Below are 17,693 nucleotides of genomic sequence, written 5' to 3'. Positions count from 1 at the left end.
ATCTTGGAAATTCTTCCGAGAAAAAATTTGATGTCACAATATCGCCGCGAATGGAAATCGCCTATACCATTATCTCCAAAACTAGGCAAGCTGTTTGAATTTTGTTTGCGGGAATCAAGCCGGGCATGAGCACAGATAATTTTTTATCGCAAACCTGATACATCACAATGACGTCATATTCGTTTTTATGACGTCATCATTAAGAGTACGAGGATCTTCGCTTATTCGAGCTTGTTTTTCTCTGCAACCGCTCGTGTCGGATCGATGCAACAATTGAAACATCGGAGGGACTCCCCATTGAGAATGTTTAAATGATAACTCTGACGTCATAAGTCACATGTTATGACAGCCATATTGGATTAATCGAAAAAATTGAGCATCTTCTCGAAACCACTCTGAAAAAAAAATTGATAACTGATGTGAAGACTCCATTCTCTGGCCCGGTATGAAGAGAGTCAACAGAAGAGGATTCACCAAAATGCAGCTTTATTGAAGGACCAAACGCCAGCCAGCGGAGTTGGTGTTGGCAGCCCAACCGACAATGGAGAGCTCCCTAAACCAAACTGAGTTTTACAGTCACAAACTCTCCTTTATATACAATCTATCTCTAATTCCAATCTATGTCTGGTTATACTCTAACCTAGTTGGTGTGACAAGAACAATCTATCTCTAATTCCAATCTCTGTCTGGTTATATTCTCACCTGAGTTGGTGTGACAAGAGCTCTTATTTTATGGCCTAACAGTCGTCCATCTCCCACGTCCAAAAGTGTTATCACTGTGGGATGGTTGCAGGACAAACAGAAATCCCTTTTAAGTTCACATAAATCCAAAGAGGAAAACAGGTCTGGCTTTGGTAAAAGAACCCAGCTCTATTCGTTTCTCAGACAAAGGAATGTGGGTTGACCATTAGGGGGCAGGCCTGTGCCAATGATGGACTACCTGACAGCATTTTCAGGCGATGACCATTTTAACCTAAACAAAGGCCCAAGATTGGAATGCTTCGGAGAACCTAGGTAACGTTTTCCTCGGGTTGCTTTTACTGAAATAACACAGCCTACGTCTTTAGAGGGCATCTGGTGGATTGACTTGCTGGGACACCGTGCCACTCAAAGACAGAGAGTTTTACAGAGTATTTTAAAAGTGGGTTCGACTTCCGCCATCTAACTAATATATATGTATAAAGTATGGATCGGATGTGACCATAACATCGCACTCCTCACAATCCCTCCTTGGTCACATCTGACCATAATTTGCCATTTCCCCAAGCTCACCGAATAGGTGGGCCTCCATTTGACAGCTGAGTTGACCATCCCTTGGCTCCACCACCCCCAAACGGTATTTGCAAATGCCGTGAACAGCCAATGACAACCTCCAAATGAGAAGACCCCGACTACTGGTGGCCCAGTTTAGCATCTGTCCTTCTTGCTGCCACATGCCTCACATCAAATTGTCGTAAATTTTCCTCATTCATATGATTGTGTTGGTAATTTCACAACATGCTAATTGCCCCAATATGATTTTGGTAATTCTACAAACACTAATTGTAACAATATTATTTCGATAATTCTACAAAACACTCATAGCAACAATATTATTTCGGTAAGTCTACTTGACACTACTTGCAACAATATTCATGAGGTAACCCTGCTAAAACACCACTTGCCACAATGCTTATTTCGATAATTATGCTTGACACTAATTGCAACAATACTTATTGACAATATGCAAATGTAATAATGGGTGAGCAGCACTGTGAGCACTCAAGGCGTGGTGTAAGCTCCTTTCTCAACTTGCGCTAGAAGACAAAAGAGGCTCATGAGATGCATATTTACATATCAGGGTCATACAAGTATTTTCCACACATGCCTTCACTATCTGGTATTGTCCATTTTCCACGATTATGCATATGCTAGTCAAAAAACTGCCACATCTGTCATAAACCTCCATCAGCATGTAACTTGAAGATTTCCTTTCTTTCTTGTTACAACTTCCTGTATCTTCGTGTGTAGTGAGATGCGTGAGTCCATGTTTGGCTTACCTTTTCACTTAAGTTCGTTGAGTAATCAGTAATACCTGGAAAGAGTCTTCCCCAGGGCGCCCTCCACCAGAGCACCTTGTTGGCCCCTCAGCTGGAAGGGGTCGGGTCTGATTGTGGCCCCATACGGAGGTCCTGGGGGTCTTCCTCCCTGAGTTCGCTGTTAATTATTATGATGGCCTGGTTGAGGGGTGAGGCTTCACAGCATTTCTTTGGACAAATGGAAATGAGAATCTTAATCAGAAATACTCCAAAAATCACCACCACAATGATTAGAAGATCTGACCCCATCAAGTGCTGCAACCAACCTCCCCAGCCCTGAAATATGGATCTGCACCACTCATAGCCCTCCTCGTGATCCGTTCGTCCGCGAGTGAGGGCGTTTGCAACTTTGCAGTCGGGCCACCGCCCGGTTAGTTATGTCAGTAGGATCCGGAATCCAGACGCAACATTCTCCGTCAATCATCCCGCACACCCCTCCTTGCTCCGCCAAAAGCATATCTAAAGCTTCTCTGTTCTGCATTACCATGGCACGCATTGATACTAACATATCCGATAATTCCGTACTGTAAGCCATGGATACATTGGCTACATATTCCAAGGCTAACGAAAGTTTATCTATTCTATCGCAATTCATGACCATACCAGCTCCCGGAACCATACAAACCCAACAGTCACTACGATTTTGGATGTTGACTCTCTCGGTAGCTAAAGCCACAAAGGTGTTTGGAGGTTTTACCAGAGATTCCTTGCTGCGCACCACAAAGAACATTGTGGCGCTTTCATGATGTCCCTTGATTGAACAAGTATAATCCAGACGGGTATTATCGGGGACCAGTGGGATTCAAGTAATTAAAGATGCGTGTTGACCCCATGCGAATCCCGCTTTTCTGCCATGTCCCCGGTGTTTTGTTTTTCTTGTTGCTCTTACCTGCCAAGCTACTCTGACTGTTTCCCCTATTGCTGTATCCTCCTTGAGGGTTTTCCAATAAGACCAATTAACTATTCTTATCTCTTCGTTCTGTTCCACCAGATCATAAGTTCCATTGGCTTGAATGCATGGCAACTCTATGAGTTGTTGTGGTTGGATGAGTTATGGGATTATCCCATGGTCTCCCGTATTCCTTCGGGGAATGAGGAACGAAAAAGGCTTACCCTGTCCTTCTGAAAATACCTTTACGTTATCTAGCTCTGGATTATATGTTTTTCCAAAGGCTGCGTATTTATCTTCTGCCGTTCTTTCTTCATCCGCTTCCCTCCTATGTCGTTGCTGTGTTGCTCCTCGTTCCTTTACGTTCCCTCCTTTACTGCGGAGGTGTGTACGGTCTCTTCGGCTTGAGTGTGTTCGTCCGTTGCCTAGTGACAGGCCCCAGCTGCAAAGGAGTAGTGTCAGTGCCAGGAGACGCATGTTGGATCGTCAAGGGTTCTGCCGCTGGCCCCGGTGCTCCAAGGTCTCTGTTCCCTGGTCCTCCCGGTTCCACGTTCGGCAGGGTGTCTGAGTCCTCCTGTCGTGGGCCTCTCACCACTCCGTCTCTTTGTTTTGCCGGGCCGACTCCTTCCTGGTTTGGTGGCGGTGTAGGGTGCCTTTTTACAGTGCGAGTGGTGTATTCGTGCACTCTTACCTCCCACTTTGACGGCGGAGAGCGTTGTCAAAAGTACAGTGTAAGGTTCCGTCCACTTTGGTTGTAGGGCGTTTTTCTTCAGGAACTCTTTCACCCAAATCCGATCAGTGGGTTGAAGATCATGCAAAGAAACTCCAGCTGGTATCGGTAGCGCTTCTTGCACCTGTGAGTAAAAAAATCCTGATGGTAACAGTTAGCATCTTACAATCATTCCATCATTCCTGCAAGACCAGTCCCCATCTTCCCATATCCGGGGGAGCAGAGGCCGGTAACTGCATCGGGCATCCTGTTATTATTTTGTGGGGCGAGAGCCCCCTTGTGGCATTGATTGTTGTAATGCCCAAGCCCTCGGCTCCTTTAATCATTAATTTTGCTGTGAAGGACCCTCCTTGGTCCGATGACAATCGTGTTGGAATCCCAAATTGCGGAATTACTTCCTGCAAGGCAGTCTGGCCTTCGGTTCTTCCACCAGCACTTGTTCACTCATATGTGCTTCCTCCCTCGTCACCGGTTGGCAGTAGGGAGGCTGGATTCATTGGCAAACATCTTTCGATCGTAATGTTAGTTGCCTGCAATTCAAAATTTCTCCATATTGCTACTGTCCATCAATACCAGAGCTTGTACAATTCGCCCAAATTTTTCACACTCTTGTTAGCACAGTAGAAAAATTAATCTTCATGTACTTTCCCATATTTTTTTACGGACACTTTACCATTATTATAATCTAATCTTGGCTTATCACCTACTACTGAACCAACCCCAGAGGGCCGACTCAGCCCGTAAATGGAGGCCCCGCGTCAGTGGCACAGCCATGCCTCAACCAATGATGCAACCAACAGCCAAAAAGGCAGCACACCTTCTCCACCCCCTCTTTTTTCTTCATTATAAAATAAATGGAAATTTACACACAAACACCCATACAGGCGCTGCCCAAAGGACTAGCCCATACCAGACACACACACTCCAAAAAGAAATGGACCCCGTCAGGTCTTTATCGATACCCCCAACTCAGAAGGGAAGGTGAGCTGGAGGTGAGAAGCTTCCTTGGACCTTCCCGCCTCATGCGGCCCTTGATGATTTGGCTCGGTGGAACTCGAACCTACAACTCGATGCTGCTGCAAACCCCAGGTCGGAGGGTGGCGTCGGTTATCAATGGAACTCCCCCCACAGGTGCCCGGTACGCATGCACGTCAGAAAGGCCGATGGTGGACGGAAGCTCGGGAGGATGTTGTCGTTGTTGGTGAATACAAGAAACCAACCACAAAACAACTCACAGCACACGCACACTTAACCCCCATTAGACATCGGACAAAGGGAGATATCCATCCACCTGGACTTCATAAAATAACTGAGCTTTGGGGACCTGAATGTCAAGTACTCATGGCTGCTAGATTCGCACACAGATCAGGCACCCATGCCCCCCAGCTGCCAGCCATTCCCAAAATAAAAATAATATCCCTCTTACATAGAACACCTTTGAACATCCAAAATAGCCCACAAGCCATCACCTCACAACACATGTCCCTCAATACGTTACTTGGGTCCTGTACAGCTGCAACTTTGCCTTTGGCAATTTGAGATTGTGCTTTTGGTCCAAACAACTTTCATCCATCTTTCAAATATATTTTTCCACAATATCAGTACAAAAATCATTAATCTTTCAATTAACAAATTGAAATTCTTTCCTTCACTGATGTAAACTGGTCCACTATGTGTTCAAAAGTCGGCAATTCTACTCAGCAGAGCAAAGCAACAGTCTGTCTTAAATTCTGTTGACCATTTGCTCACCCTCCTTCGACAACAGCCCCTCTTGTCTCTCTGCTGGTTGGCGGGCCGATTTTTTTTCTCTTGAGTGTAATTTTATTGTTGTGCAGTTTATAACGGCCATGCGGTGTTGTTGGCAGCTGTTCACAATCTCTTCTCACAGTGATTTTCTTTTTACCGTTGTTCAGTTCATAACGGCCATGTGGTGTTGTTGACGGCTGTTCACAATCTTCTTTTGCAGCGATTTCTTTCCCGTTCAGGAAACGAGTATTTATCAGTTGTGTGATGTATTTTCGAAACAGTGCGAATGTTTTAACAACATAAAAGGCCTTACTAAAAACAATCTGTTTTATTTCAACTGTAACAACGATTCCTTCGTGGAATTCTCGAACTCAAAGGTAATTTTACTTGCTCGAAGGTAAAACGGAACTCGTAGCCTGGTGTTGGCTCGGTGGGTGGCGTGGGGTAGGGTAGGGTAGAGTCCCTTTATAGAGAGAGGAGCGACAACTAACGATTTGACGCCATTTTGAGTCCATTCAGTGCGGTGCACGTGCAGAGCCGCCGTATGGCGCGAGTGCATTGAACCGAGTATTCCATTATGTTCTCCATGTATGAGAGATGGGAATGGTCTTTTCCATGTTGATAATGAACAAATTATGTGAAGATGACAAAATAGAAGATTTATGACAACGAAGAGCCAGATGATAAAGAAGAAATTCACAGAGCTGGTTGTGATTTAACAGTCACAGACATTTAGAACCAAGACAAATAAGGAATGAACGAGACAAGTCCACGTGCTGCTTATTTCAGCCTCATTTTAATTTCAGGGAGGCGAGAGCGAGACTCGAACTCACCTCCCTGTTTATCCATGTACATGTACAATACAATGTTAAGTTATCTTTGTATTTCTGCAGTTGTTTGACCTTGTTTATCGTGTGTGGGAATATATTTGTGTTTGTTTAATTTTCATATTTAAATTATTAATCTAAACTTTGCTGCATGTTGCCGATCATATATTCATCCCACCAAAAATAGATTAGCCCACCCCACCCGGCCTCCTCACTCTCACCCTCTCACCCTCACTCTCTCACTCTCACTCTCTCACTCTCTCACTCTCTCACTCTCTCACTCTCTGGCTCTCACCCTCTCACTCTCTCACCCTCTCACTCTCACTCTCTCACTCTCTCACTCTCACTCTCTGGCTCTCTCACTCTCACCCTCTCACTCTCTCACTCTCTCACCCTCTCACCCTCTCACTCTCTCTCACTCTCTCACTCTCTCACTCTCTCACTCTCTCACTCTCTCACTCTCTCACTCTCTCACTCTCTCACTCTCTCACTCTCTCACCCTCTCACTCTCTCACCCTCTCACATACATATACAAATTACATATTTACAATCTCACACATAGACGCATGTACTAATGCACACACATACAAAATATAAATTGAAAGTCACACATACAAACACAAGTTAATGTCCTCACACATTCAAATCAACAGAGACAAATACATACATTCAATGCATGCCCCCCCCCCTCGAAGATAAAAGCCAGTCCCGACCATGCTCCACTCAGAAGTTAGATGGGCTCCGTTCTTTGCTTCTATGGGGTGTCGACCTGTTTAGTATCCTGAGATCTGGCAGTCTACACCCACACCAATAGATTTTGAATCTTTGGTATAACCTACTCTTAAAAGCTGGGGTTTGGGTTTAGGGTTAGATTTAGGTTTAGGGTTAGGGTCAGAATTGGGGTTAGTGTTGACCCTAACTCCGCCTTTGAAGAGTGGGCCGTGTTAGTCCGTGGGCCGTGTTAGTCCGTGGGCCGAGTTTGCCCGGATCCGTTCTCCGTTCATTCGTCTTTGTTTTGACTTTAGTTTGACTTTGACTTTGAGTCTGAGTCTGACTTTGGAGACATGATCTGGAGTCTCGACCCTATATTAATTGATCCAGCTCGAAGACTCTAACTCAAACTTAATTTTAAATAAAGATGCCTTCCCCTTCAAGTGCTAATTAATCCACGAGCAATGGATAACAAGCCTGGAAAGCCAAAGCAAAGGCCAGTCTCACTCGCTGCACACAAGTATACTCATTTGGGACCATTACCACCATCACACTGACCTGGCAGAGAACTGACCAAGAAGTTGCTTTCCATCCAACACGACTGACTCTGTTCTGCCAGATTTTCCGTCTTTTAGCATCTGATGAAAATCGATACATCTTGAATCCCTTCTCAGTTCTATTTGTGCACCCAGAGGCGCAACAACCTGTCATTTTGTCGTAAAATCGATGTAAAACACGAATGAGAACGCTGCGTACAGCGGGAACGTTAAAACGCTGACCGATATGCGTCCGATCCTGTTCGCGATGGACTCAAAATGGCTCCACGCAATCACGTGACGAGATTTTTCCGGACCCTCTATGTCGCGACTCTCTCTATAAAGGGACTCTCGGGTAGGGTGGGGTATGGTAGTAGGGTGCGATAGGGTAGTAGAGTGGGGTTAGGTAGTAGGGTGGGGTAGGGTAGTAGGGTGGGATAGGGTAGTAGAGTGGGGTTGGGTCGTAGGGTGGGATAGGGTAGTAGGGTGGGATAGGGTAGTAGAGTGGGGTTGGGTAGTAGGGTGGGGTTGGGTAGTAGGGTGGGGTTGGGTAGTAGGGTGGGATTGGGTAGTAGGGTGGGATAGGGTAGTAGAGTGGGGTTGGGTAGTAGGGTGGGGTTGGGTCGTAGGGTGGGGTTGGGTAGTAGGGTGGGATAGGGTAGTAGGGTGGGATAGGGTAGTAGGGTGGGGTTGGGTAGTAGGGTGGGGTTGGGTAGTAGGGTGGGGTTGGGTAGTAGGGTGGGGTTGGGTAGTAGGGTGGGGTTGGGTCGGGTTGGGTGGCGGCTCGAGCTGCCCGGGTCCTGAGTTCAATCCCCGTCGGCCGCTGAATTAATACACGAGGGAGTTGACTCAGCTTGCCATCCCTCCCAAGGCCGGCGAAATGAGTCCGAGCTCCAGCGCGTCCACCGGTAGAGGGGCACTGCATCATCGACACAGTCGCGCTTCCAACCACCACACTTTGTACAACTCCAGACACCCGAGATCATCGGTCTATCTCCCGCCCGAGAGAGCTTGCCTGAGATCATGCATCATGCCTAAATCGTAGAGATCTACATATTATGTTTGTATTCGACTTCATAAATTACACGGCACTTTTTTTTTGGCACGGTCGATTCAGCACGGCCCGGATGTCCACCCGGTTTAGCTGGAAACCTTTGCTCTGGCACTCAAGCGAGTCATCACCGGCACAACGATCGAGGATCAACCACAATTCCCTCCAATCGTGTCGATCTTCACCACACATTAACTCACTCATTCTTAGTTCATTCACACCAATTCATTATACCGTTGCGATTCTCAAAAATATAGTTTCCTTTATTCATTCATTACCGTGCACTTGTAATGAACGAGATGAAAACCAACCAATTTTATGAGCCTCGACCCCGTTTCCCAACAAACGTAAATTTTCTTGGTCGACCATTCATTTCCTCTTTGCCGACTTGAGTCGGATACTCAAAACTTCATGTTATGTTCGGCCGGAAGTGACGTTTCACAACCAACAACAACCGTAAATCAACATATATTATCGTATCCAGAATCATACCGGAAGCGGAAAAGCCTTTATTGACGCGGAGACAATTCACTCGTGTCTGACAAAAAAAATGCGTTGGATAAACCACAACAACAACAACAACAACACAATTACAAGTCAGAATAATACGTCACTTCCCGATCCATTCACCGTGTTGTCTTCTTCTTCCTCTATTTTTGTTCCCCAGCTGTACACATCAATCCGATGTCCGTTCGAGTTGCCCCAAAACGATCATACATGCATCATCATTTTTATTATTATTATTATTATTAATACCAGGTATTCAAATGGTACATCCGAGGAGACCATCCATTTATCATGTATTTATCAACGTACAGTGTTCACAGCCAAGACAGTAGAAAGAGTTCATTCAACAGTGCGCTGAGTCGATGCGCGATGACGTCATCACGCACACGTTCGAGCTTTGTTCGTCTCATTGACTCGCCGACTTGACCGCGAACGATCACGTGACAAATATCCCAACAATATGTTTAAAACGTTCGTTTCTCATCGGAATTTTTATAGAGCCTTATAAAGGGCGTCTCAAAACCTTGTAAAATGTTCTCATTTATCTCTTAAACCCTCACAATAAGCCGTCCCTCGATGGACCAATTCTCGTGCTTTTGTCCTGCCTGCGAGATCCGCAGCGTCACGTGACTCGCACACGTCACCGTCCTGAGTGCTTGATATATTTTCCTCTTGAAGAGTGGGTTTCACATCGGATTTACTTTTTCATACACAGAGACCTCACGTGCCTGCTTCACACTCAAGCTTAGTGCAGATTTCATTTAAAATTCCTGTCTTGCTTAGAAACCACAATCCAAATGTGTTCAACACACACACACACACACACACACACACACACACACACACACACACACACACACTCACACACTCACACACTCACACACTCACACACTACACACACTACACACACTACACACACACACACACACACACACACACACACACACACTCACACACACACATACACGCACACACACAGATACACGCACACACAGACACATAGACACACACACACACACACAGACACACATAGACACACACACACACACACACACACACACACACACATAGACACACACACACAGACACACACACACACACACACACACACACACACACACAGACACACACACACACACACACACACACAGACACACACACACACACACCCACACACACGCAGACACATCCACACACACACAGACAGACACACAGACACACCCACACAGACACACCCACACAGACACACACACACACACACAGACTGACACAGACACACACACACACACACAGACACACACACACACACACAGGCACACAGACACACAGACACACAGGCACACACACACACACACACACACACACACACACACTGACACAGACACACACACACACACAGACACACACACACACACACACACACACACAGACACAAGTTCCAGGTTGAAACACTCAACTTGCGTCGAACACAAACTCAACCTTTCCAACCACATTCTATCTTATGTTCTTACCTTATCACCTCCCTGATAGCTTCAAATCGTTTCTCCATTTATTGCACGGAACCGGGGTCCCGTTCTTACCAACAGCCTTAAAGCCTAAATCCAGGACTTTAACCGATCTGTCTCTCACACCCAAACTCAGAAAACGGGACTCGAACCTATTTTCTCCTTATTTCACGTGGATATCTATTATCCACTTCACACAACAACCTTCACGTGGCCGTACTCCCCTTCCACAGAATACAGGACTCGAACCTGTCTCTCCGTATTTCACGTGGATATCCTCATCCTCCACCTTTCCCGGTCAACAAATTCAGCCTATCAGCCCCTGTGGTCCTTCAATAAACCCACATCTGACCCTCCTCATATGTTTACCGTTATTAGTTCGTTCCCTCAGCAGGCCCTGGAGCTGCGTTCAACGGAACTCTCTCCGCCAGGTGTGCAGTTCTTACCTAAACTAGGGCTGTGCTTTTGCAGGAGCCCGACGTGTTGCGCACCACGCACCGATTAGCCGAGACCCTTGTAAGTGCTGGACACCAAGCGGACCTCCTCTGATCCACAGCTTCAGAGTCCTGTGAGGTCCCGTATCTGGGTCGCCAATTGTGAAGACTCCATTCTCCGGCCCGGTATGAAGAGAGTCAACAGAAGAGGATTCACCAAAATGCAGCTTTATTGAAGGACCACACGCCAGCGGAGTTGGTGTTGGCAGCCCAACCGACAATGGAGAGCTCCCTAAACCAAACTGAGTTTTACATTCACAAACTCTCCTTTATATACAATCTATCTCTAATTCCAATCTATGTCTGGTTATATTCTAACCTAGTTGGTGTGACAAGAACAATCTATATCTGGTTATATTCTAACCCGAGTTGGTGTGACAAGAGCTCTTATTTTATGGCCTAACAGTCGTCCATCTCCCACGTCCAAAAGTGTTATCACTGTGGGATGGTTGCAGGACAAACAGAAATCCCTTTTCAGTTCCGATAAATCCAAAGAAGAAAACAGGTCTGGCTTTGGGAAAAGAACCCAGCTCTATTCGTTTCTCAGACAAAGGAATGTGGGTTGACCATTAGGGGGCAGCCCTGTGCCAATGATGGACTTCCTGACAGCATTTTCAGGCTCTGACCGTTTTAACCTAAACAAAGGCCCAAGATTGGAATGCTTAGGAGAACCGAGGTAACGTTTTCCTCAGGTTGCTTTCACTGAAATAACACAGCCTACGTCTTTAGGGGGCATCTGGTGGATTGACTTGATGGGACACCGTGCCACGAAAAGACCGAGTTTTACAGAGTATTTTAAAAGTGGGTTCGAATCCCTACATCTAACTAATATATATGTATTAAGTATGGATCGGAAGTGACCATAACATAGCACTCCTCACAAATGACATATGTCAAACTCCCCATGGGGGTATATAGGGTGATAATGATGACATAATCAATGAAGTGGTCTTCCACCCATGATTAGTTGAATATAAATCCTTATTTGAAAAATCTGAAATGTCAATCATCTGGTGAATAATTCAATCTATGAGGTCATCAGTCACGTGGTCTGGCAGCCAGATTCGATTGAAAATAAAAACGCAAAAAATCTTCTCCTCCAGAACCGCTGAACAGATCGATGTGAAACTTCATACATATGATTGACGAGCCATGGGGAATATAGTTTGAATTATTTTCATATTCATCTTGATTGATGCAATTTAGCTTTAATGTGCACAAAAGTGGTCATTAAATATCCTCATAATCAACAGTTAAAGCTGCAGATAATGGCAATGTAAGCACTATAAATGGGGGGGGGGGGGAGGGTTGCATGTTTTTTGTGGAGTTCTACTGGAGCTTTCTGATGTGGAATGTAATACACCAAAATTATCGTCATGACCTCCTGAGTTGATTCGACTCATTAACTCCAAAGAACCCGGAAGAATTCCCATATTTTAAATGCACGCCATGTCAAGGTGTATAGAGCAGCTCAATAGGTCCTTCCACGGCATGGCATTTTAATTACAAAAATAATGATAACATTTAAACAAAGCATATATTAATTAATACTCATCATATTCACGATAATAATCATAGTGGTTGTTCCATTTGGCAGTAATAATAATAATAATAATAATAATAATAATAATAATAATAATAAAAAACATATAATCTCCACCCTGACCCAAACTCATTTGGGCTTGTGGAAAAGGTAAGCCAATGCTCAAACAGTATGGCAGGCAGGTGTGCTGCAAGGTCATGAAGACCAATAAAAATTTGGTCCAACGGATCAACGGCCCACTCGTGTGACAGAGAAGGATGTGATGTGTGATATCAATGATACGGGTATCATACCCATAATAGGTCGGCCATAAAAGTAGTGTGTTCAGTTAATGATGGTATTGTTGTTTTGTATGAGTGCATGAGGGGATGATTGAATTGTTTGCATCCCGTGTGCACCTTTTAAAACTTCCCCATAGCCTGAGATGGATCAAGAGGTGCTCTGACACCAGTCAGCCTATGTGATGGCATCGCGGTGGTAACTATGGACCGCATGAGTGGCACAGCCTGTCTGGTTGGAGGGATACTCGGGCATTGTAGGCACAGCCATGGCAGATGTGATAAAAGGGGTAGCTCATGAGGATCAGGAGGAAGTGGAGCTGATGTGTTGAAGAAGCTGACAAACTGTTGGAGTCAGAGCCGGGAATCAGGGCTTGTGCACGTGCTATTCACTTTCTTGTGTCTTGGCCCTTCCAGCTCTCTTGCCGCTCTTCATGCTATCTCCCTTGCCGGGCTGTTCTCTCTGACCACTCTTCACACACTCTTGCCGCTCTGCTCTCCATTCTCTTTGCTCCACTGGACAATTCGCCTAAATCCCTGGGGGAGGTAAAGTTTCTAACGTTCATTTTAAGGGCTGCCACACACTAGTCAACGCAATGCAACAAGATTGTCAATGAGAGCTTTTGAGAATCGTGTAATGTTCGGCAGTTGATGATCGTCGTCAACTTGTCAATCTCCTAAGAAGTCAACTGACTTCCATATAAAATAGAGAATGAGATAAGATTAATATCTTGTATCTGTTCCACAAACTACCAACTACCATTCAGGCACTCAAAGACATTTTTCCTTACAATTTTTTTTTTCATGAAATATGTGGAGGCCCCCTGGCAACTGCCCAGCTTGCCCATGCCGAAATCCAGCCCTGGGGCAGTGGGGCTTTTGTAGCCCACTTGACATGTGCTGAGTGTGTCAAGTTTTTTTTGTCGGATTTGGTCACCCTGTTTGAAGCCCAAAAAGCTAAATGTAATAGTCTGAGCTGGCAAGTCTCTGTCTTTGAATTACATTGACATATACCGTGTGTGTGTGTGTGTGTGTGTGTGTGTGTGTGTGTGTGTGTGTGTGTGTGTGTGTGTGTGTGTGTGTGTGTGTGTGTGTGTACATGTGTGCGTGCGTGTGTGTGCGTGCATGTTTGAGTGCTTGCGTTTGAGTCAAAGTCTGTTTCAATTGCAATTTATTGCCTGTAGCCAAAAAAACCCCGCAAAGTTTTGTGACTTGCTCTGCAGCTGAGATGGCACCCCTGAATGTCGCGTTTTGCTTTCCATGGACTGACGCTCCACTACCTCATTAAAGAGTGTTGCCCGAATACCTTGTTTCTGCTGTCATCGAATGATAAAGATGGTGCGTTTGAAAGCCGATAATTGATTAACTTGGTTGGAAAGTCGATAATTGATTTACTTGGAGTAAAATTTATGTTCATTTAATGATAAAAATGGAGAAGAAGCTGATATTTGAGTTTATTCCAACGGTACATTCCCAGGGTGAACGGGTACCTTAATTTACTCGTAAATATAAATAGGGTTTATCTTTGACAGCAAGTTCCACGAGCAAGTTGTTGAATGCTCTCTGAGTGGCCTTCTGTCCAGCCAGAAGATGACCCACAGCCATTTCTTTCTCCCAGTACGTGGTCAGCGAGGTATCAGCACTAAATTGCCAAAGCAGCATTGCTCATAGCTTTCACCGTTCTCATCCTCTACCTCCATTTCTTCTTCAATACCATTTTGTTTCAGGAAAACAGTGTCGTCAACACTCGTGTATTGTGTAACAGTCTCTGACAGACCGAGACGAGACGAAGATCCTCTTTTGTCACGTCGGCATTGTGTCGGATCGTGTGCGGTACCTCAAGCGACCGGCTGGATGAGCAATTCTGACCAGAGGACCGGGTGAAGGAAGAATTGCGCTAACCGCTTGATCATGGCTCCTTTTGATTTTGGCTATTCATGAAGCTGTATCTTTGGCGTAAGGGGTCAGTATTGACAGGCCCGTTGACAATAACATTCTAGAATTGTTGGAAAATTGAACCTACTGTGTATTATTATGCCTGGTGTTGACTTAATGGTGAGGGTTGTGGGCTTGGGATCCCATGATCTTGAGTTCAAACCCAAATCGGCTGTTGAATTAATACCAGGTGGGGTAGACTCAGCCTGTCATCCTTCCTAGGTCGTCAAAAAGAGTGCCAGCTTGCTGGTATACTGTGACGGAGTGGTGACCCATCCAGGATTGTGTCCAACAGCCAAGGGGTCTGCTTAGGCAGCACCAACACTCTGCACAGAGTATGGCCCCAGTGGATGGAAAACACCCCTTTTGAACATACATAATGAACAGCCTTATTTAATTATATCCTTCATCAGGCTATCCTCGGCCACCTCACTCTCTGGGGTCTGAAGGCGTACCCTAGGTTATGTAGCTAGGCCTGAAGGCGCTGTGTTTTTTGGCCTGCTCAACTGTGCCTTGACTTAACAGGCCACAATGATTTTTTTTTTTGTAGACCTTGTTGAGGCTCGTATGAGAGCTAACACGCAACACACAGCAAGGGGGGCATGAGACAATAGGGGTGGGAGAGGGAAGGACAAAACAGTGGGGAACAGCGACATTCAGAGATCTGTGGAAGGGAACATGGGGTATAGAAGATGGACACCACAGGGACTTTCAGGAAGAAAAGCAGGGAATTTGAATAAGGTGGGTTTGAGGTGGATTAACGGGGTAAGAAAAGATTGAGGATTTGGATGGGGAAAGATAAGAGGTGGTGGTGAACAGTTGTTTTGGAGGTTTGGAGGGAAGAATGGGATTAAACAGAGTTTTGGAGTTTATTCCAAAGGCGGGAAAAAAGAGGAATAAAAGAGTGAAGGTGAGCAGTGATTCGTGATTTTGGTATTTTTCCAGAAGGGGGTTGTTGGCAGACCTTGAGCGCCCTGCGGAAATATGATGGGGACAAATTGCAGACAGATCGGGGAGGGGGGCGAGACCAGAGAGGACAGAAAGACCACCGACTTGCCTGCAGTGAGAGAGTGAGAGGCCAAAGACAGCCTCATCGTGGGAGATACCAATGATCCGAAATGCCTTGGTTTCCACAGGGTGAAGCCGAGAAAGGTGAGAGGCTGGAGCACCAGCCCAGAGGGGAGAGCAGTACTCCATCAGGCTGCAGATAAAAGCTTTGTATGTAGTCAGGAGCTCAGGTGGGCTGAGGAAGGACTTTGCACGATGGAGGATTCCCAGTCGGTGACTGGCTTTGGAGGCCAGGTTGGAAATATGGCTTTCCTTGGAAAGATCATGGCAGATAGTGGGACCCAGAAGCTTGAAAGAAAAGGACTTCTTCCAGAGGATTGTTGAGAAAGTAGATGGGGGAGGGGGGGTTCCGAACGGTCCTTTTGGAGAGACATAGTGAGAGTGTGAGATTTGTCAGAGTTGAAGGACATGCTCCACGTGTTGGACCAGCTTGTGATTTTATCCAAATCTGCAGAGAGCGAAGAGGCTGCTGCTTGCTGATATGATGGATGACAGATGGTACGGCAAACAGTGGAGTCCTCAGCGAAGAGATAAAGAGGATTTTCCAGAGAGATCATTAATGAAAACCAGAAAAATAACAGGGCCCAGAACGCTGCCTTGAGGAACTCCAGCCTGGACAGGATGAGGAGATGAGAGAACTCCATGAAGGACCACACGTTGGCTGCGACAGGAGAGGAAGTCTGCGAGCCATGAGTGGAGATGTCCTTGGATACCACAGGAAAATACTAAGAGAGGGGGCAGAGAGATAGGGGGAGGTAGAGGGACGGAGGGGGAGATTGGGGAGAGAGGGAAGGTGTGCGGGGGGGGGGGGGGAGAGGAGCGGGCTGGAGGAAAGAGAAAGAGAGAGACAGGTGAGAAACAGCAAATGAGATCAAGGCTTACCGTGCTGTATTTAACCCCCGGGGATCTTTAACTGGTCAAGGGTTAAACATGACCATCACCGCCGCGCCTCAACACAAAGCGCCATTTCCTGTGTGTTTTGTATTTTACGGCGATGGCCCCGCTTCACACAGGGGCGGCAAAGGTTTCATCGGCTTGACCTGTGTCCTTCTGAACCAAATAAGACGGACAACTGACTGAAGTACAACACAATGACTGTGAGATCGCAGGTACAGGGGGGGGCAGAATGCAGTCATTGTTGCGATGCTTGTTTCTCGTACTGAAATAATTGAAGAGTGGAGGATTGGATGTTGGAGTGAAATGAAAAACCAAGGTTGGAGAAACAAGGAAAGATGCTTTTGGAAAGGAACCTTCCTTCAGGTCGAGCAATGAGAAGAGAAATTTAAAATAATTTTTACAGTCAATGGTTTAAGAACAGGATTTGAATTCGATATTGATTGAAGTTCTTCTCATGGAATCTGCAAGTGGGTTTGGTAAGCTGGAAGGAGTGAAGGATGTTGGAAAAACTAAGCAGATTTCTGATTGACAAAGTCCTTCCAGAGGTTTGTTGAGAAAGTCGATGGGGGGGGGCTCTAAACAGTCCTTTCGGAGAGACATAGTGAGAGTGTGAGATTTGTCAGAATTGAAGGACGTGCTCCACGTGTTTGACCAGCTTGTGATTATATCCAGATCTGCAGAGAGCGAAGAGGCTGCTGCTTGCTGAAATGAGGGATGACAGATGGTACGGCAGAGGGTGGAGTCATCAGCAAAGAGATAAGGAGGATTTTCCAGAGTTGGAGAGATCATTGATGAAAACCAGAAAAACACCAGGGCCCAGAATGCTGCCTTGAGGAACTTCAGCCTGGACAGGATGAGGGGATGAGAGAACTCCATTAAGGACCACACGTTGGCTGCG

The 17,693-nt window shown here is 45.8% G+C and overlaps 1 long non-coding RNA gene across 1 annotated transcript; it reads right to left on the bottom strand.

The window, feature by feature from the left end:
- Positions 1–469: 469 nt before the first annotated feature.
- Positions 470–7,863, bottom strand: LOC147015449 (uncharacterized). Its single transcript, XR_015050340.1, has 2 exons — positions 6,938–7,863; positions 470–3,821 (listed from the first exon to the last, which is right to left on the bottom strand). It is a non-coding gene; the product is annotated as an uncharacterized LOC147015449 (long non-coding RNA).
- Between the last annotated feature and the right edge of the window lie 9,830 nt (positions 7,864–17,693).

This window comes from Eptatretus burgeri, chromosome 12 (genome assembly GCF_056783735.1).
Source record: "Eptatretus burgeri isolate ZD-2024b chromosome 12, Ebu_testis_v1, whole genome shotgun sequence".
Taxonomy (NCBI): domain Eukaryota; kingdom Metazoa; phylum Chordata; class Myxini; order Myxiniformes; family Myxinidae; genus Eptatretus; species Eptatretus burgeri.
The sequence above is the reverse complement of the archived record's forward strand: the minus strand, read 5'-3'. Positions and strand labels throughout refer to the sequence as shown.